Here is a 26781-nt window from a genome sequence, read left to right on the forward strand (position 1 = left end):
TCCAAAGCAAATCAGCATCTACAAACTCATCACCAACGCAACGCCATCTCAGACGACAAGTGAAGGAACACATAAAACCCTAACTATTCTGAGTAAATAGAATGACCCTTCTATGTAGACACCGAGAATACGGACATAGTAAGCATGGTCAAAGGAGCTGCCAGCCTTCCATGAGGCACTGTACCAAGGCCAGGCAAAAGAACAAAACACGCATGACAGCAGTCTGGAGAGGTAACAAGGAGCAGACATTCAAAAGCCGTACATGCAACTGTGAGTGGTAACCGCTTACAAAGGAAATACTACAGTCCTGTTGGGAAGGGAGGGGGCAGAAAACAGGCAAAAGACGGAATTCGGTGGAAGAAAACAACTGTTTTATTTGCCAGCCTGGGAGAGCCCGGTTGCAGCAGTGAGGAGTGCCTGCCTGCACGGGCAGCCGGCGCACAGGGAGCTGCTAAGTTTGCCGAACAAATTCAAGACCCCTTTTGTAAGCGCTCGGAATGAGTTTCCAGCCCGATGTGCCTCCTTTCAAGTGGTTTCGGGAGAGCAAACAAAGAAATTAAAAGCCTAACCTGTGAAATGCTTCGCATCTCCGTGCCTCCCCGCTCCGCCGACAGAGAGGAGGAGAAGGAGGAAGAGGAGGAGGAGGAGGAGGAGGAGGAGAAGGAGGAGGAGGAGGAGGAGGAGGAGGAGGAGGAGGAGGAGGAAGAGGAGGAGGACGAGGACGAGGACGAGGAGGAGGAGAATAAGGAGGAGGGAGCCCTCCTCGGACCGGCGCTGGGGGTCCCTGCCGGCCGCTCGCCCCCCCAACCCCTCTCCAGCGGTAGGCTCCTCGCCTCTCACCCCTGCTACCTTCCCTTCTCCCCACCCGTTAGAATAAACAAAATAGTTAATATTTCGATCGCCAAACCAAACAGCCAACGTGTAATTACTGTAGTTCCCCTCTCCGCCCGTGTTCAGTGGCATTCAGTGGAAACGTCGACTCCGATCCATCACTCGCCCTCACCCTGCCCCATCCCCCGTCCCCGCACCGCAGCTCTCCTCCCGCCCCGCTGCGCAGGCCTCGCCGCCGGGCTGGGAACGGAGGGAGCGAGCTGGCCACGGCCGAGGGAGAGCCCCGGGGCAAGCAGGGGGAGAGTTGTGTGCGAGGCATCTGTGCGCCAGGCTGCACACGCACGCACACACACACATCCTCATGCGCGCTCACACGCACAAACGCGCCGAAAGAGGCGGCAAAGACGGAGCGGCGGCGGGGAAAATGGGTCAGGAGCGTGGCAGTTACCTGGTCATGCTGGCTCGCCCGGTCCCAGCAGCAGCAGCCGCCGCCGCCGGCTGCCCGTCCGCCGCCGCTTCCCGCCGCCGCCACCTCCCGCCGTTGCTCCCGCTCGTCTCCGGGGCGGCCAATTTAATCCAAGCCCCGCAGCAGCAGCAGCAGCAGCAGCAGCAGCAGCAGCAGCAGCAGCAGCAACAGCAGCAGCAGCAGCAACAGCAGCAGCAGCTACGAGACCCCTGCCGCTGCTGCCTGGCGCCGGTGCGTGTCTCTCACAGTCCGGCGCCGGGAAGCAGGAGAGAGTGAACGAGAGTCCGAAAATCCAGCATCCAGAAGAGCCAGGTCCCCGCCTGCCTCCTCCTGCCAGCGCCACCTCTCCTCCGCTCTGCTCTGTTCCGCTCTGCTCTTCTTTTCTTCTTCTTCTTCCTGCGGCGGCTGCTGCTGCTGCTGCTCCCGGGCGCGCTCTCTGTTCCCTAGCTGCTGCTCTGTTTCCCCTCCTCCTCCTCCTCCTCTTCCTCCTCCTCCCTCTCTCCCCTTCTTCCTTCCCCCTTCGTTCTTTTTTTACCTCCCTTCCTCCCTTTCTTTTCTTCCTTCGGCTCTTTTAGCCGATTCTTTCGCTACAAATAGAAGCGAGGTCGCCCCCCGCCCCCCCCCCAACTCTCCCACGCCCCCCCCCCCCCCCCCCCCCCCCCGGGAAAAGTGCAGTGCAAATAAAAGCGAGGGAAAGGGCACGGAGCGGGCGGAGCGGGGAGGGCAGAGACGGGAAAAATCCCCAGAAACCGTCCCCGAGAGCTGAAACACGAGCAACCTTCACGCACCCCGCCTCGCTCCTCCGGGAGAGAACGGGGACGCCGTGGCTACACTGGTGGAGACGACACTCTCTCCTTTCGTGGGTTTGTTGTTGTGGGGTTTGGGCTTGTTGGTCATTGGTTTGTTGGTTGGTTTGGGTGGGTGGGTGGTTTGGTTTTGTTTTTTTTCTTGTGGGTGGTGGTTTGTTGGCGTGTCGTCCCGTCCGTCCCCCCCCGCCTTTAATCCTCTTAGGCTGTGTGGATCCAGGATCTTTGTGGCCCCGAGTGCTAGGGAAGCTTGTTGCCGAGCTCTGTGCCTGTGCGCGCCTGTGTCTGCGCGGGGGGCACGGGAGGTGGGAGGCGAGCGGGGCAGCGCCTGCCCCAGCCCGGGCCGCCGCCTGACCGGGACCGGAGCCACGCGCCGCGCGGGGACACCCACGCACGCACACCCGCCCGCGGCCGGGCGGTGGGGGGAGGGGAGGTGACGTCACTCGGTGCCGGCCCGGGGGGGTGCCTCCCGCCCACGGCCACGGCAGCCCGATGGTGGGGCTGACGAGTGGGGCGAAGGCCGGAGTACAGCTGCTGGCCTGTGGCGGGTAGGGCTGCACGTTGCCGGCCCCCCGGCCCCCCAAACTTCCCCAGACAAGTGAAATTCACCGTAGTTGTGTAAATGCTTAACTTCGTGCCCGAGTTGGTACCCGGCTGGGTGAATCACCTGGGATTTACAGGATCTGCCCGTCCCGGAGCGGTGTCAGGATCGGCGTTATAAAGTGCTAGTTACTTATTCGGTCATGCTTGTATAGGGCAAGTCCCCAATTTTCTCCCTGAAGTATGGCTATATTCACGGTGAATGACACCACGTTACTTGGCACAGTCGGTGGCCTGGCGTGAGGCTAAAAAAAGGTCCCTGCTTTTCTTACACCGTCCTGGCTAATCCTCTGAAAAGAAGGGACGGCAGAGGATGTAGGTGAAAACAATAGGATTTAGCTGAGAAGTGCTGTGGAAAACCTCACTGCTGGCTTCTAACGGTCTTCAGAAGACTGGAGCATATGCCCTCCATGCCACAGTTCCTCAATCCTGTGTGAAATGGGGCTAAAGTGTTAGGATAAACACAGTAACTGCTAGTCAGGCATTATGGTGATGGGAAACCATTAATACTGATGCCACAGAAATTGGCTTACTGGCTTCTGCACGTTTGAAGCTGCGGATGCATAATGGACCAGACTGGTGCTTCTTGTCCCGAGTTTAGTGCTGACTTGCTGCAGCCTAATCAAGCTGCGTAGCCCCCAATTGTGAAACCAGCCATGGTGGTCCATGCAACATTCATTGCAGATCGTTGCAATTTTTCTGCAGAGGAGAGGGATTTGGGTATTTTCTATCATACAATCATATTTTAGCATCCCCTTGGTGGTAGTGCTGCCAACATGAAGGCTTACAGCAGTGAAGACATGCTTTGTTCTCCCGAGTCCTGTAAACTGCAGTCTCCTTTTGATGCTGCCAGTTACACCACAAAAAATGGTCCCCCAAGTAACTTAAAGGAGCAGTAGTCCTTTCCAAAGAATATCTCTCAAAATACAGAATGACTTTGTAAAAAATTTACTTTGTATGAAAAGGTAAATATATAAAAGGTAGCATGGCTGACTACTTTTTATCTTGTCAAAAAGAACTATTAAATAAAAGACTAACTTTTCAACAAGAAACTGTGACTTCAAAATAAAACAACAAAAATCAAAAGCTGGGTGAAATGCTGTTTTATCCTTATCATAATAAATATGGTTAAAGAACGCAATAATTAAATCCTCACCTTTTCCCCCTTGACTCAAATGACTGCAGGGCTGTATTTGCTTTGAAACGGCAACGCTAAATAGGTATTTCAGGTTTAAATGTTATGTCCCAGCAGTTTTTATCGGTATACTTAGCTGTTTTAGTGCTCTTCATGCTGTGATCCTTGCGTGACATTGAAGAATTGAGCAATAAACCCATGCATTTTGTATTTTTCATGTGATATCACAATGTGGATGTGAGTTTTGGGACTACATTTAGCTTTCCTTTATCTTAGGGTCATAAGCAGGTTGTGTAGCTCTTCCTTCTGTTCAGCCAGCATCACAGTACGCATTAGGAATAAACATGTTTCTTTCTATGGTGGTAAAAACAGGTCTTGTTAATGTTATTTATAAGATTTCTAGGTTTTGTAGTGATGCTAAAGCAAAAAAAAAAAAAAAAAAAAAAGAAGAAATTAACCTAAATTCATGAAGCAGCACTAAAACATGGTATACTTGCTGTTGCTTTAGTGCATATAATTATTTGTTATCAGTAGTATAAATTTTATACTTAAGATAATAGTGTACACGTATACATACATAAATGCATGTGTGTGGTTTGGTAATACACCTTTAACATTCCTTTCCTGTTAAGAGGAGATAGCACATCAAGAACCATAATTAATCTGCTGCCGACTACTCATTGAAGTGGATTTTTTTTTCTAAAATACTTTAAAAATTCAAATATGGCATTCTACACTGGTGTTCTCTTTTTGCCAAGACTACAGCAGTACATTAAGGTTATTACAGCACTGAATTGGAAATACCTTTACACATTTTATTTATAGGAAACTTTGAAATGATTCCTATAAAACACTGAACAATCTCTGGGATCATGATCAAATTAAGCTTAGAAAATACAAATATTCTATTATTTTTTTAAGGTGGAAGGCAAAAGGGTGTTTTATGTCATTTGGAATTGTGTCATGTGTTACCTCAAAGTTTTTAGAAAAACTGACATCGTTCTCTCATCAGTTGGAGTTAACTGTTTAAATCCTGTTCTTCCTGCTCATACAGCTGCTTTCAGTGTCCTCATTGAGGCTATGTAGCAGCAGTGGAAATCTGACATGAAGCACAGGATGTTAGTGCAGGTTTAAAACTCAAAAGATGGGCAAAGGAGGAAGAGAAACAAGTTGACTTTCCTTCTGTTCATCTGAATACCTACCTGCAACCATACTCTGAGTCACTTCTACTGTAGCTTTTCAAGTAAAGGACCAGCCATACTCCTTCATGTCTCGGTCTCATGAATTTCATATATTATATAGTACTCTATTAATAATGTGTAGTATTATTTTTCTCTTAGCAATTCTGCCTTTGATTGTTGCTTGTGTCCCTGGCAAATGGCATCCCACTAAGTGCTTTAGCACAGTAGGACATTCCATTAACAACTGGAACCAGTGGACGGAATTGGGTTACTATGCAGCAAGATCAGGAAGGGGAGGGAAAGCAGAGGGGGCATGGGACCAGAATGGTTACTACGTAGTTGCCTCTACCTTTTTTTTTTTTTTTTTTTCTTTTGCTGTATACATTACCATAGCCATATATTAGTTATTTATGATTAACATACGACAAGCTGTCAGGTGAAATCCAACAGATGATTTGTCACAAAACTACATTAACGCATAGTAGGCATGGCTTGCGAAATGATTATGAGAAACATTGCTGAGTTGCTTTACTGATATTTGAAAATTCTCATTTGTAAGCCACAGACTGTGAGTTGCTATTATTAAAGGTAATAAAACACTACTAGACGAGTAAACACGTGTTGTCTATATGCAAAAATTTATTCAGCTAACATGGTTTGAGTACACATCTTTTAAATGCTGATTTAGTACCTCAGCAGACATTCTCAGTACTTGTCTTTATCTTGTAAATATTTGTGATTCATACAAATCTTTTAAGTGATTAAACTTAGGTATTTAGAGACTGGGGTATGGATAATACAGTGATTTAAGCGTAGCTTTTTATTATAATTTTTGCCATGTTCACCATTTTTTTCCCTGCTGTCTTAAAGATACGAGGCTTCATGTATTCGTGTGATCCACCTGGCATTCCAAACAATATCTGTATGTGCCAGTCCATTTTAAATCCATTTTGGAGAAGGATTCAGGTCTTGTATCCTACAGTTCTTAAAGCCCATTCTAATTTTTCTTCTGTGGAAATGGTTGGTAGATCAAGGAGACAAGCAGACTGGTCCTCACACCTGTCCCTGCTCATTCATTACGCTGATCCAGTCACGCTGCACACCCTACCACAGAGCATGCCCTACCCAAGCTAGCTGCTGGGAAAAGGGTAGTGGAATCAGGTGATGCAGCACATAAATACGAAGAAAATTGGGCTTGGTTGTTCTAGCTCTCAGGGAACAACTTGTTCCACTACCTCTTTGTACTCTTTTTTTTTTTTTTTTTTTTTTTCCTTTTTTTCTTTTACTGAAAAGAGCAAGAGGCCTAGAAAACTAGTAATTAATCACATAGTACATGAAAATCTGCAGGGACTTGGAGATGATGAAGCAGAATCAGCTTTATCAGAGTGCACTAGACCGTGTGCCACAAACTGAAAATAAACAGCAGCATATGTAGGGAAAGCTGTAAATAAGATTTGTAGATAGAGGAGACAGGTTTGTCTTTTACTTCTAGAGTACTTGGAGTATCTCAGATGTGAGAACTCTGCTAATGATTAAGAAAGAATATACTTAGAATAAAGAGCACAGTGTGGCCGTATTTTTAAAGATGATGCATATGTATATAATATATATATACATACAGATGCAGGTGGTCTGTGTCAAAATTTGTTTTCAATTTGGATACAGTACAGTAGATTAGGTTTTCTTGTTTTCTTTTATTTCTGGTTTCAAAATGTAGCCTTCATGGGAAAAAGGTGCTCCTGCATTTTAATGACAGCAGCAGAAAGCTAAGACTAGAATTTCGGGAATATTTTCTAAGAGGAAAATGGAATCAAATAAAGGAAAATCAATAGCCAAATGACAGCTTGCTAGTTCACACTTTTTACAACAATCAAACAGAAAGAGATACCGTGGGTTACTTAGTGTGTGATTATTTCATGGTTGCTCGACACGCACCATTTTAAACCTATAGATCAGAGATCACAGCCTGTATAACACTACTTGATTTAAATCCTGACAGCAAGTAACTGAATTCACATATTTTAAAACTCAGGAACAAGAGGAAGATACTAACGCCATAACTGATTCAAAGAACTGGAAGGTATTTTTTAATTTTTTACTTGAACACTGAGTTCTAGTTCCTAAGGAGACACTGCTGTTTAGTATACATAGCTTCTTTTATATAAAAGTTTCCAAAAACACTTTGTAGAAAACAGGGGATCTCACAAACCAACAAAAACTGGTCCAAGTGAAGCCTTATAAATCTGAACATTTGTTCCCTCCTGCCAGACCTCAAGTTGGTTCAGATCACATCTTATGTGCCAGTGCTGTGCTGTGTGGGGACTAAGCAGGGGGTAGAGAGGGGAGAAGCCTTTATTTTATTTTCTAACCTTGAACCTTTTGCTTCTTGAATATCAGTGTTATGGAATAAGCTGCTCAGTCATCTGAGGGAGGGAGTGTTTCTCCATTCCTCTCATGTTGCCTCCTTTTTTTCTGGTAAATCAAGAGATGTAGACAAGCACTGAGAGGCAAGATACGGGCTCTCCTAGCAGAGGTGCTGTATTATGAAACCTTGCAGGATAGAATGGGAAAAGGGAAAAGAAAGATATAAAAGAAAATTATTCTCAGCATCACTCTCCCTACAGTTAACTACAGTTACTATTTTAAAGTCATTATTGCCGTGAGCCTATAAATATTTCAACAACAGCATTGATAAATAGCTACAGTAACAAAACAAGGATTTTTATTTTATTTTATGGGGTTTTTTTACTAGATTGGACTCTGTCAAGCTCTGTCTTGGATTTAAGTCTATCTCAGGATGGCCACATTTAAACTTCTGTTGTATCTGCCCAGTTTGTACAGATTCAGTTAAAGTAATTTTTTGTCCCAGCATAATTCCCATTAAGTTCAGAGAATGGGTTTCCCAATTAAAAATATAGAAAAATGTCTGTGACTGGCTAGGCAGAGTTTCAGCTCAGCTTTTTGTGGGCAAGTGTCCACATTACAAAAATGGTGTCGTATTTGGTAAGTATGTTCAAGTCAAGGACTTTATGGAAAATCAAATTATTCTCTTGCTTCTAAATGTGGTTGCTCCAGAGGTAGCTGCAAGTTTATTGGCAGGTCAATTTACATAAATCTGAACTCTTTAGTATCAAGTGCTATAAATCCAGCATTTTTCATGAGCGTTGTGTTCACCTTATTTTCAACATAAAATATAAAATCTTGCAAATTCCGTGAATTCTGATATCAGAAGAACATTTCTACAGTATGACCTCAAATGACCTGTCTAAACAGATTACTGAATTTCACTGGAACAGAAAAAATATTTTACTTACAACCACTCTGTTTATATTTCCTTTCCATTGTTTCAATTTATGTTTCTTTCCATGCAATCCATTAATCACTGAATGCAAGCCTACTGAACATTTACTCTGTTACAGAGTGTAGTATATAAGCTATGCACTATCACATCCTTTTAAGGAAGACTGTGTATTTTGGGCAGAGCAAGAGGTGTTGTTAAACGACATTATCCAAACAAATCTGCTCACCACACAACATTCTCTAATCATTTTCATTCTCAGCAATTCAATTAAAACAGAAATTAAGAGCATGAGAAAAATCTATATTTTAGCCAAAGAAATTATTCATGAAAAAGGAATGGAAAGATTAAATCTGTTGTATTGAAGCCAGATTATTAACAAGCTCGGGTTCCAAGTCCTTTGTTTTTCAATGTTGAAAAGCACTTTTCCACATTAAACTAGCCCTATGAGGGAAATCACATATTAGTCACAGCTTTTCAATCAGAGGATTTATTTTTCAACAATGGAAAAAAAAAACCCTTTCAAAGTTCAGTTATAAACATGACAACCTATTCATTATGAACTTCAGCAGACACCTTTTTAGGACGCAAATATAGTTCAATGACCTCCATACAGTTTTTTCATATAGGCTTGAGCTAGCACAAGCATGAACTGGTGGACATCAAATCCATAACCTAAGAATTTGCTTGTACTCACTCATTTGGTTACTGCACTGAGAAGGCACAAAGGGCATAACAGGGGCAATAAATTTCAGCTCCACTGTTTATGGAATAATTTTTTAATCTCAAGTAGGTTCTGCATATTCAGGATACAGTTATGTTTTGTTGTTTTGTTTTGTTTTGTTTTTTTCTAAAAAAAAAAGGAGATGAAGAAATAGAAAATAAGAGACTGTTCCATCTTCAGACTTACTTTGACTTCCCTCCTCTTGATTTGTCTCTGTGAGCTTGTTTGATTTTGACACATTTAATAGGTTTCTTTCCTCCCAGTGAAACTACCAGTCTCTTTTCATTCGCTTTCAACCACCCATGTATAGTTTATTTCCAGAATCATCTACTTACTACATCTTCTAATGCCTTCTTTCTCTCTGCCAAGTGACTATGCTTTATTCTCCTTAGTTCTCTCCTTTCTGAAATTCAGCTTCTCTCTTCAAGTCAAGACCCTAGATTACCTTCTCATTTACCTTCTCATTTATTTCCTGTTTCATTCATTTCCTTTTTTCGAGGTTTGCCTCATTCTTTCTACCTCCAAAAACCTCTCTCATCAGCCTTACTGTCTCCCAAAATTTTCCACCTTTCATTCCAGAAGTACACTTTTGCTAACATATGGGGAAAGGGGAAGGAGATAATATTACCTAAGCTGTATTTTTTTGAGATCCCAGACAGGTCAGCACACTCCTGCTCAACACATTTGAGAAGGAGGCTGTGGCAAAATACCATATGACAATATACATGGCTTTATCGAATCCAGTACCTACGCTGTTCTACAGGACATCCTTCAGAAGCTGGAGGCACTGAGGCAGTGAGCAGTTCTGAATACAGGATATGCCATGGAATATTCTTCTTGATGTGGCATTCAGTACCTAAATGTTTGGTTGGCTATGCATTGTTCCACATATCCCCACCAAAAGGCAGCTCATTTTTGTGCTGCAAGGCATAACACTGATTTTAGAAGAAGGTAACAAATACCTCATATTTGGAAGCTGTTTTTCTTCAAGATTTTAAGTAAATGGAACATGAGAGAAAAGAAAAGGGTAAGTAACCATCTTATCTGGTTCTGTATAAGAAATAGGTCACAAATACAATGTCATACTGCGGGCCTTCAGGAATAGTAGTAGAAGGCATAAGCTGTCCTGTCAAGAACAGTAATGGTCTTGGGATCAGAAAGACATTAATTCAAATATTAGTTGTATGATTGACCCCTCTCTTCATGTAATAAAAGAGGTAGAAATCCTAGGATTTGCATAATTCACTGTAGATGACATGCGAAATCTCAGGGCATTTGTAACAGTTTGCCCCTGCAGAGTGTACTGAGCAGCAGCTGGTTATATGGACTCACATGACCAGAGACTATTTAAAAGGTGCAGCTTGAAAGAATGCTGTAATCTTTTTTCTTTGCATGCTAACTCCCAAGGTGGCAAAATGCAGTGATTATAGTGATTATGGAGGTGTCTTCCTGTAATTATGCTCTCAGTACATTCAACAATATATTACCATCAGTATGATCTGAAACAATAAAGTTTGCTGCCAAGAGATAAATCATTATCTCATTTCATCACACGAATCGTCTTTCATTCTACACACACACACGCAGAGGCCCTTTTCTAAAGAGGTTTATAAAAAACAAGACACACTTGGGATGTGGTGAAGTACTTTCAGGTAGGACATTTTCTGTGCCACATAGTTTTTAAAGACAAAGAGTAGGCTTGCACTTGTTTTCTGGACACAGGAAAGTGCTAGATCTATGACTTTTTTTTTTTTTTTTTTTTTTTTTTTTTTGGTATATGATTTCACTAAGAAACAATCAGAAAAAAATGGGTATTTTAGTTACAGCAAGACTAAACTTGCAACTTAAATGGTTTTTGTTCAACAAGGATTGTTATTTTACTTGATAATTCCTCACACAACAGACGGGAAGAATAGCAAGCATGCTCTTGTATGTTTGGAATAACATTCATGATGAGGAAAAATAAAAAAGAAGGAAAGGAAAAAATGTTTGTAGATAGGTGTATCAGACCAACACTTTCAAACGTCAGCGGTCATCAACCCCATGTCAGTTACCAGAGTGTGTAAACACCACTGCAGTTGGTCCTTTGTTAAAATCTACCAGGATGCTGTCCATCATAGCCTAACAAATGTTTTGGCCTCTTTATTCTGGTGTTACTAACAAAAAAAAAGACAGACATGCCTCCAGCAGAAGAAGACATGCCTCCTCTTCCTACTCCAATAGGTCTAGGTGATGTGAAGACCATGGATATAACAAATGGTAACAATTGAGATATGTTTATAAATGATAATTTCATTTTAAACAAGAAGAAAGTAAAAGGAAGAATTCTGAGGGAAGTTTCAGAGATTGTTTGTTTTTACTAGGATCATAATGTGTTGAAAGCCACTGAGCAAGTAAGCTTGTGTATGACCCTGCTAAGTACTTTTCAGACTTGTTTCCTAAAACAAAGTTGTCTATCATATAAGTATGGTCTACATTTCTTGTTTCTACCCTGTATTTGGTATGGCTTAGAGCAAACATTTGTCTGTGCTCACATTACCTAATGATTCAGGTTGGTCTACGTTAATGATCTGTGTTTTTCATTATTTACTGTTCTTCCAACCTACTGAAGCAGCACCTGGAGAAATCTGCTTCCGAAAGTGGAAAAATTCCACTAATGTAGAGACAGGGCTTCCCAGAAGTGGCATGTACTTCCTTTCATGCTATGTTATTTTGAGCTTGTATGGCAGTACAGGCATGGAATGTTACCTAGCATTATCAGCAGTGATCGTAATTGTAGTTCTATGCACAAAAACCCCACAAGGGCTTAAAGTTGTTTCTGGTCCTTTAGAAACTGAAGTACAAGAACAAAGTACCTTTTGTCTTGTGAGTATGAGAATGTACTTCCCCAGTGAGGTTTTGAAGATCTGTGCATTGTAAACAATGTACTTGGTACACCATTTCATGCTAGTATCCCAAACTGAAGAAAACATAAATGGAAATTCAAAGAAGGCATAATGGGGAATTTTTTTTACTCACTTGTTTCCTAAGATACAATATTATTCTTTTGCATATATAGTGAGAATATACCCTTTAAATATATAGCTGAGCATACACTTCTGTACCTCTCTCTGCAATTTTTGTATTAGATATTATATTGATTATACAACAATATCAGATAGGTTGTATAGGCACAGGCTCATGCTTGTGCCTATGTACAGCATGATATACTGTAAGCATTCACACTACACAAAATGAGGTGGGTCTTCTAATTAAAGTGATGCACTTGGATAAGTGTTTGCGGGAGCAGAGACAAAAAAATGTAGTTACATTTCCCACTAAAGGCTGAATTAGTCTGCTGAAACTTTTAAAAGGCCCTATGAAAAGCATATTTTTATGAGTGTAGGAATTTAATATATTCCAAAGGTATCCAAAATACTGTCACCAAGTGGAAAGTTGTAAAGCATTTTAAGAAATGCTAGTTGATATTCCCAGAACTCACTGCTAAAACCTTAGCGATTTCCATCTCCTCATTATTTACACAGGATCCACCCCCTTTCCTATATATAAATGCTTTCTTCTGTGTATGATACAGCATGGTGATTCAACTCTCCTTACAAAAACCCAGTGGAAATCTGAGTGCTTTGAGAAATTCACGGGGTCTGGCTAGTCAGTGTAACTGGGACTACATTCAGTACCTAAAAAAAAATCCATGTTTATTTTAAGGAGAGCAAAAATATTAATTCTTTTTAGAGGAAAACCTTTTAATAGGGAACAAGTTTTGCATTTGCAAACCCTGGTTTTAATCTCCCTTTGCAGCGAATGTTCAGGAATAGTAATAACACTGCAGTATCTTCTCAAGAATCTGGAGCTTTTTCAGTTGTCCTGGTTAAAGGTTTCATTATTTGCTGTTGGCAGAGTACACAGGCAGAAAGCATCCATTAGTTTATCATTCTAAGTTAATAAAAGATATCTATTTAAATGTAGGAAACACACTTGCAAAAATAACTTGGTACATTGTTTGCCATTTATTGATTGGAAGAAAATAACAACAAATGGCCAAGGCTAAATAACTTTCTTTTCCAGAGGTTAATATCAGATCAAAACATAAATACCATCTTGACACTATCCAGTTCAAAACTGTTTCTGAAAATATATATATGAAAATATATAAAAACTATTTGTAATTACCATAGTCAAAAGAAAAATGAATAGTGAAAATTTTGTTTCTGTTTCAAAGATCCAGGCATGATTAACATAGATAAATCCATTTGCAATATAGTCAGTTCATTCAGAAACTCCTAATCGCCAACTGACAAGGTGCTCAAGGGCTCATTGTTTTCATACTTGATAAAATATTTGAAAAAAAATTAGCTGTTAGACTAAACCCTTATGAAAATTTATTTGTGACCACAGAAAGTTATCCTATATATTTTACAATGCAATTAACCGATTTTTAATAACTGCCAAAATAGAAAAACTATTTTAAAAGTGTATTGTTTTCTATTTAAATGCTTCAATGTGACTCACAATTGGATCATATGACATATATGAAATGATGTAATATTGTATGTTAATGTATAATTTTATATACTTTATGATATAATCACCCAATATACAAACTGGAAGGTTAAATTGCCTATTTATGACTTAACAATGATGAAATTCATAAGCAACATTGTCGTTTTGATGAATTGTGCTGATATACAATTACAAAAGAAAGCATTATAGGACGTCACATAAGGAAACAATAAAGAGTACCTTCAGTACTTAATATCATCAGTCTGTTCTCAAAACCTTTTAGATGTTCTTACCTTATAAGATAGTTTCAAAACTGAGCACAGGCCTCTGCCTAGATTAACCAAACCTCTAAGACACACTTGAACTGGAGTGAGGTGGGATATCTAAATAGCACTAACTCAATTTAACTCTTTGTTACCTCAGATATCTCTAAAGCAGGCAAGACATGAAATAAAACATGAAGATTCCCATTACAGGAAAAATTATGTTTTCAAACAAAACTCTTTGTAAAGCACAGCCTAAAATTTCGTTTGTTTTCAGAATCTAGAACAGAAGTTATTTTTGCTGTCATTCTCTAAACTATATCAGAGATGAGATGGTATGGGTGGAGTAAGTATGTTGGAGGCAACCTCACAGCTACATGATTTCTTAAGTGATAGGAAATCCATATTCCAGTGTAACCTGTGATTTAGTCTGCCTTTAGGCTATCTGGATAAGAGCTAGCAGTAATATTTACAATGATTATTCAAACAAAGTTACTAGTGTAAAATGCTTCAGAAATTAAACAGTTCAGGAGTTTCTACAGAGGCAGTCCTCTTCACAGTTTCATTTTTCCTGCCTACCTGAGGTAATCAGTAGACATGCATTTGCTGGATTTTCTCTTTTACGATGTAATGATATAGTGCAATATGCAATCAGATTCCCATTAATGCTTTTAATGCTGTCACTCATATTGAGCAAAATCTTAGTAATGCAAAAATTGCTGTTTCAGTTAACATTCTGTTTAAATGTCCAAAGCAGTACTACTACTGACTACTCTAAACAATGGCATCTCATGGCATCTTACATTTTCCTATTACTTGACATAGATCTACTGTAAGTAATTGGTAAGCATGAAAAGAAACATTAATGCAGTTTGTGTAATAATGAATCTAGCTGAATTGTATCAGACATTTTCATGTTATATGAAAGCTTCCAGAAAGAGAGCTGCTTTTCATTTCTCAGAAATCTGAGGGTACCAAGGAATCGGTCTGCAAGTTGTCTCGCTTGAACCAGAGGTTTTCTTGAGGAGATTACAGCCTAGGTGACTCTTCTTGAGTAACAGATGACCTTGCTTGAGTGGGGAAGGGTGCACTAGGTCACCTCCAGAGGTATGTTTCAACCTCCAACATTCAGTGATAACCAAGTTTCCTGAAGATAGTTCAACAGGGGGTCAAATTTCCTAATTAATCACTACAGACTGCTGCATGCTAGGAGAAGAAAATAACTCTGATTTTGACCATGTTTTCTTTGTATGTCTTTCTGCCCCTTTTATGGTCAGTTTTTGTGAATACAAGAAGCAAATTTACTTGCATGTCTTACATTTGGAGTCAACACTGGCAATATCATTAAGAAATGCTGAAACAAATGAATTCTGAAACTTCTAAATACTTCTGCAACCCAGTCTGAAGAACTACAACCTCAGAATACTCTGAACTACCAACTTCTATTGTTACCTTTAACAATAGTCTATCTATAGGTAATCAGTTTTCAAATAAGTACAGGAGAGCCAGTTCTTTTTAACATGAATTCAGGGGCATTTGCTTACACTACGTACTTGCGCTTAAGTTATAATTTATTCTGTAAAGAAACCTGCTGCTGCCAGTAGTGGCTTTCTAACAACAGGAGAGTGCTCCTTCAACACCATCCCTTTCTCCAAACACATAAAAATGGTGGGAAGAAGTATTTCATATCTTAAAGAACTACTTAAAGAACTACGGTCCTCATATCTTTACCAACACTGCTCAGTTGCTAAATGATCTTCCTATTTAAAATGGCTTTTCTAGATGTACAGCTCACTTGCCATTTATCATATATTTTTTTTACAAACACAATGCAGAAATGTATTCAAAGTGTGCTCTGGGTAAATCAGAGGAGCATTTTCTTTGTCAGATACTGCAAAACTGTTCTATTTGCACAAAAACAAAGGTATGGTGTGCCAGGATGAATGTAGTTCTTCAGTGTCTGGATGACTTATATCTGGTAATATCTTCTGCTTACAGAAAGCATTGATGCCTTGTGGTAGCAGAGAGCCACTGAGGGCAGAAGACAACAGCTGACAGAATGAAAATTGTTCTGACAAAGTCTAAATTCTGCCATTGATTGGTTATTCACTATAGAAATCGGTGCAAGTGACACAAGGTTATTTTTTGCTCACCTCTTCTTGAACAAGGAATTTGATTTTTGTCCAATTCTGTTATTTCCAAAGGTATAATTATTGCAGGGTCATCTCAAAATTATATGCCTTAATAGGGAACTAGATTTTGTCCTTAATTATAAACAAGGGAGACAATTTGGTTGCTTGTAATTGTCAAACTATAACTTTATGATAGAAAAATTCCATGTGGATGTCTGTGTAAAGTTCAATTGGGGGCAGGAAGCTGGAAAAATTCAGACTTTTTCTGGGTAATCAGGGAAAACAGGGATGAAGGGAAGGACTGGAGTATAGGAAAAAGACATATTCCTGAGTCACAGGTCTTAGGAGAAAGGAAGGAAAAAAACATCCATAACATAAGCATACTATCCTTCACAGACTTGAACGGAAGCCAGAATTATTTTGTCTTTCTATTCATCTGCCAAAAAGTCTCTGAGAAATACAGGAATGAATGTATGTGCACATCTATTGTTGGTCATTCTGGAGGATGCAACTTACTGTTGTCATTTGTTCAAGGAGTGGAGGTCTGTAATGGACCTATCAAAAACTCCAGTCATCCTGAGGAAGCACTTGACCACTATGATTTTCAGTCTCAAATTTGATTATAGGAGATGCTTGTTTGTTTGGATTAACCCATTAATGACTCTTCCTTTGTAATTTTTGCCATCAAGACTGGACCACTGTCATCATAGGTGTTGTTTAGTGAAATTCCTTCATATTCATGTACAGTTGTCAGTATCAAATTTTTTCTGGCAACCAGCAGCAACTGCTATTCAGGTCATTGGTATCAAGAATTATCTTTCAAGCTGGAATAAACAGTAGTAACAAGCAAAGACCAGAACAATCAGTATGAGGATAACCAGATTTCTGTGTGACACCAGCAGACTGGCAAAACATAATCAGAAAAATAGAGGGAGTTTGATGTGGAAACCCAAGGTCAGAATCTAGTTTCTTGGACAGTTTTATAGCCTATGGACAGGAAATATTTTGCAACTTTTCTGTTGTTGGGTTTGTAATAGTTATGTGGTGTACCAATAGATGACTTCCAGTTCATAATTTTGACAGTTAAAAGGTATTCCTACAAGGTAAAATGAAGTGTGGTTCTTGCATGTTAGCTTATCCTACAGTATAACAGCAATGAAATCACAACTGCATGGTCTGAACCCTTGATAGCACAAGGTTCTGCACGTTGAAAACAGCTCTGAAGCAAATGGAGGTAACTAGATAGGCACGGTTAACACGGAGTAATAGAAAGTCTGCATTTAAAAAGCTCATTGAGAAAACAGAACAGAGAAAATGAGGCATCAATAAAATTTATGACCACATCAATATTAAAAATAAGCAAATTTTACAGTGGCTTAAAGTAGAGTGGGATTAATGAAATGGTAATGCAAATGCATGGAAAGAATGTGCAAAAGGCAAATCATAAGGGGAAATTAAAGGTCAGCTTATTCATGTTGGGAAAACCTGTTCATCTGCATCCACCCATTTGCCAAAGTTGGGGTTAAGATACACAGGAAAAGGTTTTTTTCCCAGTTTTTCTCTTACACAACTATTTAGAAATATGTGACAATTTTTTAAAGGCAAGCTTGTATCAGAGTGCAGAGTGCATAAAATTTTTGTTTACTCTTTAGTCATCACTTCCTGCCATACATATTTAGAGCTATATTGCTTACATTTTTGTTCAATAAAGTGATTTTTATATCACATTAGCTTTTTAATTTACTGGGTTTAAATGTTCTAAATAGCAATTATGAATGGTCATAAAATGAGGTGATATAAGGTACTTCTTCAGTGTTTTCTTAGGTGTAAGTCTGTCTTTGCTTTCTGCCCTTTAAAGTCATAGCAAGACTCTACGCTTACCCAGAGTTCGTGTTTCTCTATAAATACAGCCACAATCAAAAGAAGCACTAAGAATTTAAGGTCTAAAAACCAGCATGGTCCACCACCTGTTTTCCAAGAATTGGAACAGCTTTGCGTTTAGAAAGCTTTTTTTTCTGTGATTTTTGTACAGTAAAACAAACAAAAAGTTCCTGATACTTTTTTCAGGTCTTCCATATCCAGACAGGTCACCATGTTTGATAAAATTTTGGCCATAAAAGCAACCTATGACTCTGACTCTTCTTCCAGTTTTCAATGGTGTGTTGTTAGGTTTAATCTGCTTCAAAACTTGCCATGTCATAAAAAACACCTTTTTTATTTATAATTCATAGTAAACTCTTTGTTTCAGGCTAGTGGAGCTTTCCTTATTTTGCAGGGACTTTGCAGGGAAAAAAATATTTCCAGTTAATAAGGCCTGCCATTTTTCTAATTGAAATAAAAGTTAAAACACTTTCTGTTTTGGTAAGAAGAATTCATCTACTAGAGATTTCTTTATTACATTACTGACTACTAGTTCTATATACTGATACATGTACTGCAATATATCTTTCCTGTATTCATGCCATGTTATTATAATAAAAGCTTCAGGTTCAAGAATAGTAAAAAAGTTTCAGAGCTTTAGGAGCATTATGAAAACAGTTTTTTAAAATTTTATCTTCTTTTTATTAAATACATCTTCAAATTTCTAGAGCCTAGAGTTAAGTAATGCATTTTAAGGAAACTTTTATATGTGTAGTGACAAAATAATCTTAACTAAATGCGCTTTAAAAATGTGCTCATTTTTTTAAAAAAGAATTCATCTGGGAAGACTGCCTTATGTGTTTCCTGTGCATAGTAGGACTTAATGCCTTAAAGAATGGCAAGGATGTGACACGCTGGATCCCTCTTCAATACACTAGCTGGCAATACACTCAGGAAAAAGCAAAACAAACAGAAAAACAAACAAAAAAGCAAACAAAATCCTCCCACATCAAACTATTACAAGAGAAAGACTGTGTTAACAAGATACCCTTCTAAAAGTGTCCTGTGATTTCTAGCTTCTACCTGAGAAAAAAACTGGATGTACTGTTAACAGAAACTGTGCCTATATATCTGCAAGGACTTTACATTTCAGATACAATGCTATTTCCACCTGTGCAAATATCAATAAAATTAATTTCAGAACTGAAAGTTTATGTCCAATTTGTAATCTCTATTCTGTAGATTCATGGCATATGCCCAAGGCATTATGAGCAAAAATTAATCCTGAAAATAAGAGAAAAAGTAGTGAGGTAGAGTACTGTGAGTTTCTAAAAATAAAGCAAAATTGGACTTCCTAAGTCAAACCGTATTGCCATTTGTCAGATCTATTCAAGTATCACTTGACTCTGTTCATTTTTCCGAAATGGAACAGTTTTTCTTAGTGGGAGGACATTTCTTCCTTGACATGAAGCCTTGATGAGCTCAGGCTAACAATCTTTTGTTATTCTTCCATATTGTCATTTGATGATGTCTTTGTTAAAGGACAGATGATCTCTGACGCTCTACTTTTCTACCATCTGCTTACTGCTACACTGTCATGTGCTAGAGAGGCAATTCCAGTAGTGATCAAGGGAAAATTACATGTTAGGATAATCCTAACCACTTCCATATATCTGTGTTTATGCATGTGTGTATTTTGGTTTTTTTATGTATTTTTATATGTTTTCATGTGGCATATACATATGTGTGTATGTGTATGTGATGTATGGTTTCTTCAGAATACCATGATGAATCATGACATTTACAAGATGACATTACTTTTTTTTTTACATCTCTGAACAGCTCTGGAAAAAGGCATATTGACATGCATTTCAGTTGACAACTACATAGTCAACTGATGAGTTACATGCAGATGATTTGAAATACTTTCAAACTGCAAATATGTTTGTAATGAAACTGCTTGTATTAATGAGAAGTGCAAGGCAAGATCTATGTTTTTGAATATTTTTAAGTCCCTCTGAATTTTAGGGTGTCTATAACCAGTGATTATCACTGCTTCCTACAGATACTTGTAAAAATAATTCCATGAGGGGAATGGAAGGCACAGGAGTATAGTTTGATGGGTACACTTAATAATTTAAAAGATTAAACAAAATGAAATAAAAGTCCTTTTTAAGTTGCAGAGCAAGTGAAGTAATTTCTATAGCATTTGTAATGCTATGGCATATATAACATAAATGTGTAAGACATTCAAGCATTTGAGAAATCTGTTCTATAAAAACAAAATAAAAACTAAAATCTTAGTTGTAACCATGAAGCAGCTGTCTAGAAGGACAATATTAAAAATTTAACCACTACATTTTACTAACTTTTTTCTTTTGGAGCAGGGTGTTTCACAAATCAAGTTTCTGAATGTAAGAATTGTCACACACACACACTCACACACCCCCAAACAACAATATGTCTTTTGGTTTGGTATTAATAAGGATCAATAAGTGTACACATGGTAGAGCCAAAATGTATCAAAATAACCTATTCATCTCTTGCTACTTGTATTACGTTCAAATTATTCTTGGGATACAGTCACAATTGTTTGAATTTCAGTCTTGTATTTGTTGATGAACAAGAAGACTCATGCTAACTTTATAATCCATGTCAGGTAAACAAGTCTCTGTGGAAAAGAACATTTAAAGAAAATGAAGACCTTGTGAAGATAAGAGACAGTCTGGACTTGAATCCTTATTTCACTATATAAATTTGCATATTGTCAAAACCTAGCACATCAGTGAATATTTTGGGGATACAGAGCTAATAATAAAGGAAAAAGGAATTCCAGAATAAAGGAAGCAATTAAGTGAAAGTGCCCAGGTGTTGCAGAGAAAAAAGTGGTTTGAAAACAAAGTACTGACCAGTGCCCTTTTTAATTGCTTAAAGGCACATCTAAACCATATTAAAATAATTTGGTTAGTTTCTAAATATATTCAGTTATTTAGTAGCACGTCTTGACAAGTAATTTCCACAATTTGCAAGATACAATACACCAAAGCACTCCTAAGGTAGTCCTGTTAATTCTGTGTATTGCTTTCATGTGATATCTGGTTAATATTTGCTGCCCCCTGTAGTTTATTCTGACACAATTTCCATAAAATCATCTGAGGTGACTAAAATTTAGACTCAAAGTATAAACCAAGCATCCTGATCTTTTCTCCTGATTATCCTTTGATTATTTCTTGTTTCCATTACCATGTCTGAACTGTTCTTTTGTTGAGAATTGGGATGATTCTCAATTAAGTTTTTTGTTCAAATGTTATTTGATAGATTAAGATGAAAAGGTATTTTAAAGTACATGGATCATATTTAAACATGACTATTATAAAATAAATATAATTTCCTTAAGAGGCAAACAAGGCAAATATTTAAAAAAACCTGGTTGTAAATAGCTACAGCATATAAACATAAACATACATCTTATGGTTCCTTGAAGTCTGTGTTTGGGGAAAGTGATGGAGAGTGGTAGTTTGGAAGTTCAGCAGGCATCTAAGATGCTTGCTGAGTTTAAAATGGCCCCACCACTGACTAATGAGATATCACACTGTGCTCCAGAATTTGATAACTGTACTGCATAGTTATCAACATCTTCCTAGTGTTGAAGGAGGAGGGATTAATTCAGCATAGCAATAGGTTACAGGAGAAGAGAGGATTGCTGTGAGATACAGCTCAGGGTTCTTTTAAACCAGTAATACAAGAACCAGCTCATGATGATCAGCTTCCTGAAGATGTTATGACTTCCTAGAGGTGTTATGAGGCAACTAAACAAAGGACACATATACTTATTTTTAGAAGAAGAAAACTGAATTCTAGAAGTTTAGAACCTGAATAGGTTTTCAGAACATGCTGACTGCAGACGATCAGGTCTTATAAAACAAGCATTTGTGAGTAACAGCCATCAAGAAGGATATCAGAGTTCAAAAAAAGTGTTCAGTGAGTTCAAACTCCACACCTCCCAACCAGTCAACATGAATTTATCCCCTTTACAAATGACAACTAATGGAGTTAAAAGACAAAGTGGAAGCAGGTATGAAAAAAAGGCCAGAGGTGTCAGCCTCTGCCACAGATCAGGACACAATAGCAAATCTAATCATAGTTCAGGAAAATCCTGGTACAGACAGAATTACCTTGAAGCTGCACTTGACCTTCAGCAAAGATGGTCATGCCATGCTCAAGGCAAAATCAACAGATGAGGAATGACCTAGGCGATTGAAAATTGGTCTGTGCTCATAGAGTTCATCAATCCCAAATGCTAAGCCTGAACAGCTCTGAGGCAGAGAAATGCATGGGAAGTTTTTGGTTTAACAGATGAAGACACAAACTTAAATGTCAGCATTCAGTTTACAGAGGTGTACTGCTGTTAGCATATATACCTAAGGTAGAAATTTATCTTCAAAAACAAATAAGCAAACAAAGCAGAAGGAAGGAAGAGAGGGTGGAAAGCAAAAAGAGGAGACAAGTACCATTAAAAGTGTGAATTTCAAGTAGAGTTTCAAGAACTTAAAGGTTAGTACAAATAGTGAAACAAGCTCCCTTCACTTCCTCTGCATGCTTGCCTGAAACTGTTATTGCCAATTTATGCTTTAAGAGGTCCATGATACATATTAAAAAAAATGGTTGTAAAAACAAATTTTAGATACACACTGGAAAATACTTATAAAGTTAAAGATACACTCCTTTAAAATAGCAGAACTGTTACCAAGTTCTATTGCTGATGCATATCCACTTTATCAATCCTAAACCTGAATTTCAGAAAAAGGTCATTTTGAAGATTTGTTCTCGACTACTGTGCAACAGAGGATACAGATTTTTTCCCCCTAGTTTTTGCCTTATGCCAGTGCACTGACTTAGCAAAACATGTCTTTTGCAAAAGCATCTAATCTTTATTTAAAAGACTGCTGTATGGGGAATCCACAATATTCTTAGAGAAGTCATTTTAGTGTCTCAGTAGCCTTGCTCCTTAAAATAAGACTTATTTCTCATCTCAAATTGTCTTTTTGGTGGCTTTGAGACATCAGATTTTGATACCTGTTACTAACAAAAATCTTCACTTGCATACTTAAGAACTACAGATAAATAAGTTTTTCATTCCCTTTGTTTAAACTGCATAGATTGAGCTCTTCAATACTTGACAGTAAAACAAGTTTCCCCAGTTATTGTGATTTTTCTATGGAACTCTAAGGATTATGTTAAAATGCTGTGCCTATTTACATTGCACATGTGCTATCTATTTCCTAATATGGTTTCTTTCTAGCATTCTGCAACATTCCTGTACCATAACCCATGCTTTCCTCAAAGTCATGTGTTGTGTTACAGAAGTCTCAGTGAATTCTAAACTCAATTTGAATGTTAGAAACTATTATCATTTGTTAAAGTAGCTTTCTTAATATAACATGATGTCATTCATTTAGGGCTGTTATCAGAATGCTTTCGTGGAAAAAAATGCTAAGTGCTCCACTGGAATGCTGGGATTCTTTGGTTTAGTAGTGAAAATTTATTTTCATGCACCTTTTATTTGGAAGCTGTTAAGGTGCTTAAGACTGACTGTAAGAAACTGTCTATGTGCAGAATTTGATAAGAATGGACTTTAATTGGTTTAGATGGGAGAAGAGAGGAATTTCAAGGGTTTTTTTTAAAAAAATATATAATGTTTCCAATAAGTTGTTTAAAATGAAAAAAAAAAAAAAAAAAACCAAAAGAGGCTTTTGGAAGTTCTCTGAGAGTAGTTCAGGACCTGAGGGACTAATAGGCAAAAGGCAGAGGAGGCAGACCGATTATTGTCATGATAATATACACCACATTCCTGATGGTGACATATGTTGCACAGTTGTACCATTGTTTAGAATGACTGGAACAATGCTTTGGGAACCCACAAAAATTAGGCACGTCATCATCATATTTGATCATTCACAGAGCAAATATTTTTAGCTGTACATTTTACTGTTTTGTAGTAAAATCCTACAACTAAGTTAATGAGCTAACTGTCCCTTAAATTAAATAAGAATAAACAGAAAATTAAATGTGTGAATGCATGTATATTGGCAATTTTTTCCTTTTTGGTAGTCTATCTTCATTATTTCTTTACAGAGTCTTGGGAAACTAAATTTATATTTCTTTTACCTGTAATGCAAAAAGCAGCCATCTGGTCACTTACGCACCAGCTAAAAGATTTTTTGTGAAAGGAGCTGGTCATCTTTCATGCTTAGGGTGCTTCTCAGATAAACCGCATCAAAGTACTTCTCTGCTGTGACACGTAATTCACTTGTCATGAATAACTTCCACATTGTGAAGGAGATTTTATTAGTATTACTAAATTCAAGCTTATAAATTTATAAGAATATATTTGTATTTAGTAATGCTTAGGTGTTAAGAGGGATAGGTGAACAAATGAAACTGAAGAAGACCAGAATCAGATGGAAAGAAATATTTATAACATCTTTAAAAATTACCTGAAAACATGTTTGAATTAATTTTCACTGAAAAGAAAATAAATATATTTTTAAAAATTTATGTTTATTTTTTCTAATAGAATGAAGGCCTGAGACTTCAAGAATGAAGCTTCCTTTCAAAATAACAATACTACCAAAGTGTGATATGATTTACTTCCTCAGTGAACTATAGTTTCCACAGTAATTGACAAAAGGAGGAGGTGTAATATGACAGCATTAGATAAATATTTTTCAGGATTTTTTATTTTTTTTAATATTTAGGTTTGTAACATTAATCTTCAAAGGGAGAGAATATTACAATGCAAGAAAAAAGTCAATAAATAAGTCACTCAAGAACATTCCTGTCACAGAAATACTGGGAAACAAATGGCAGTTAGCTACTGGGGGCTTATTTATAAATTGCAGTGGCTGTGTATTTTTACAAAGGGAAGACCGTCACTAACTTGAGGTTTTATTTTTTTGCGTGGTATGTTTTGGTCCCTGACTGTGTTTTTAAGTAGTAGAAAAAGACAAATATAGAGAATAAAAATTCTACTTATCATAATAGAATCTTTCAATGGATGCATCTTCAGAAAATGTCATAATTGATGAATAATTTATATTTTAAAAAATCTTAGCCTTAAAAAGTGACAGTGTAGTGACCATTTTGTGAGATGCAGTGCTAACAATACTGAGCAAATATCTAGGTTTCTTTGACAGTATTGGCCACTTTTTCTTCAAGATTCTTCTAGATCATAGATCAGCAGTTCTGATAAAAGTTTTCCAATACAGTTTTGGAAATAGGAATGACACTGGGCAGTCCTGATTTTCAGTATACGGCTGATGAGAAAACGTAAAAAAATACACTTAAAGAACTTGACCTTTCCCTCCTTCTCTCTTAACTCTTACATGCATCATAGTAATAAAACTACAATTGTTATAAAATATAATAGCTACAACAACAATAGCAGTAATATACTATAATTACTTTTAGATTTAAAATTCCATTGATGGACATATTTAAAAAATAGCGGGTTTCATTGTGTGTATCATTATTTACAATGTTATTTAGCATTCAGATACAATTAAACACACTAAGTCCATGGAAGAATAGCTTTGTAACTTCCAGTTCATCTTTTCAGAATTGAAAAAAAAAAAAAAATGGACACAGCATGGCTTCAGGTAATTGCTAAACAGGTAAAAATTGCTTACATTTGGCAAACTTTATACAGTGGGGATGATATGGGAAAGTGAAAATTGCAGAGGAGTGGGTGTGTCTGGGCACAGAAAATAGAAGATGTTGGAGCTGTGTATTCGTATTACAAGGACGGTGTCACTAAAATATGTTCATAGATGTTCTGGCAAAAAAGAGCCCATCTATAAATACTTGTCAATTCACACTGGGGTTTTGTTCTTCATTCTCTCTGTGTTTCTAATATAACAAAATTTTAACTTAGATGCTTGAAAGGACTAGGGAGACATCCAAGGAAGTAAGTAAACCCTCCTGCGGGTCAAAACCAAAGGTGATAATTTAGAAGTTATGGATATTTAAGAAATCTACATTTCCTAATGGCTGCATGCCGTGGTGCGTAGCATAAGTGTCTTCAAGCCCTGTCTACCAGGGAACACTCAGAAGAAGCAAGTGAAGTTGTGGGGATAAATATGGATAATTAAAGTGTGTTAGATCCTCTATGAATACTCTCATTCAGAAGTAAAGCAATTTTAGAGCTTAACTGTTGTTAACTTTTAGAGAAGTAAAGCAATTTAGAGCTTAACTGTTGTTGAAGGACGACTGTGAACATCAAAACAAAGTTTGAATTTGCTTTAATTAAGCATCTTAGCCTTCGCACTTTTAGTGGACTTGTCTTTGCTTTTCTTAGTGTTCCTGGTAAAAAAGTGCTTCAACTACCAGCTCTATAATTTTTTGTAAAATACAGAGTATTTATAATTTCTTGAAAGATCTATATCACATAATGAAATCATTTATAAAACATCTACACTTCTGTTTAGAAAACCTTTCTGGTTGAAGAAATATACAAATGTGAACTGAAGGCGCATCAAGAGCCCATTAAAGAAATCCATAATCTGTTCCTTTAATGAATTAAATTATTTGTTTAAAACAATGTAATTGTTTTGGAGGGCTTTCTTCATCTTTGATGTTAACTTTGGATATCTTTTTCTTCATCCTTTGCATTACAGGAACGCTTGTGCAGCTAAATCTGGGACTTCTAGGAGCTTTATACCCAGCATATACACTTTAGGTTTTTCTCTGCAATAGTACAGTTGAGGTGTACCCTTTAGTGTCCACTATTGTATACATTAGATTTTGTGGCATATAGTAATACTGTCTAATACCACATCTTTAAATTCTGGAGCCCTAGTTCAAAGGATTTTTTTACAAAATATTTTTAACTATTCCATAATTAAGAGAGAGAAAGAAAAAACAAAAAACAAACAAACAAAAAAACCAACCCACAACCCTTTACCTAGTACATGCTTGTATTTCTAA

At 37.9% G+C, this 26781-nt stretch overlaps 1 protein-coding gene across 20 annotated transcripts in view; it reads right to left on the reverse strand.

The window, feature by feature from the left end:
• PTPRD (protein tyrosine phosphatase receptor type D) overlaps window positions 1-26781 on the reverse strand; it is a 467311-nt gene that overhangs the window by 376957 nt on the left and 63573 nt on the right. For 11 of the 20 annotated variants that reach the window (XM_080372001.1, XM_080371997.1, XM_080372014.1 and 8 more), the window contains exon 1: window positions 1280-1910. The exons of 1 other annotated variant lie outside the window; for it this stretch is intronic. The gene's annotated coding sequence lies outside the window, so the exon portion shown is untranslated. 8 more of the 20 variants (XM_080372004.1, XM_080372003.1, XM_080372000.1 and 5 more) reach the window with 5 other exon arrangements.

The sequence above is a fragment of the Falco punctatus genome (genome assembly GCF_963210335.1).
Source record: "Falco punctatus genome assembly, chromosome: Z".
Classification (NCBI taxonomy): domain Eukaryota; kingdom Metazoa; phylum Chordata; class Aves; order Falconiformes; family Falconidae; genus Falco; species Falco punctatus.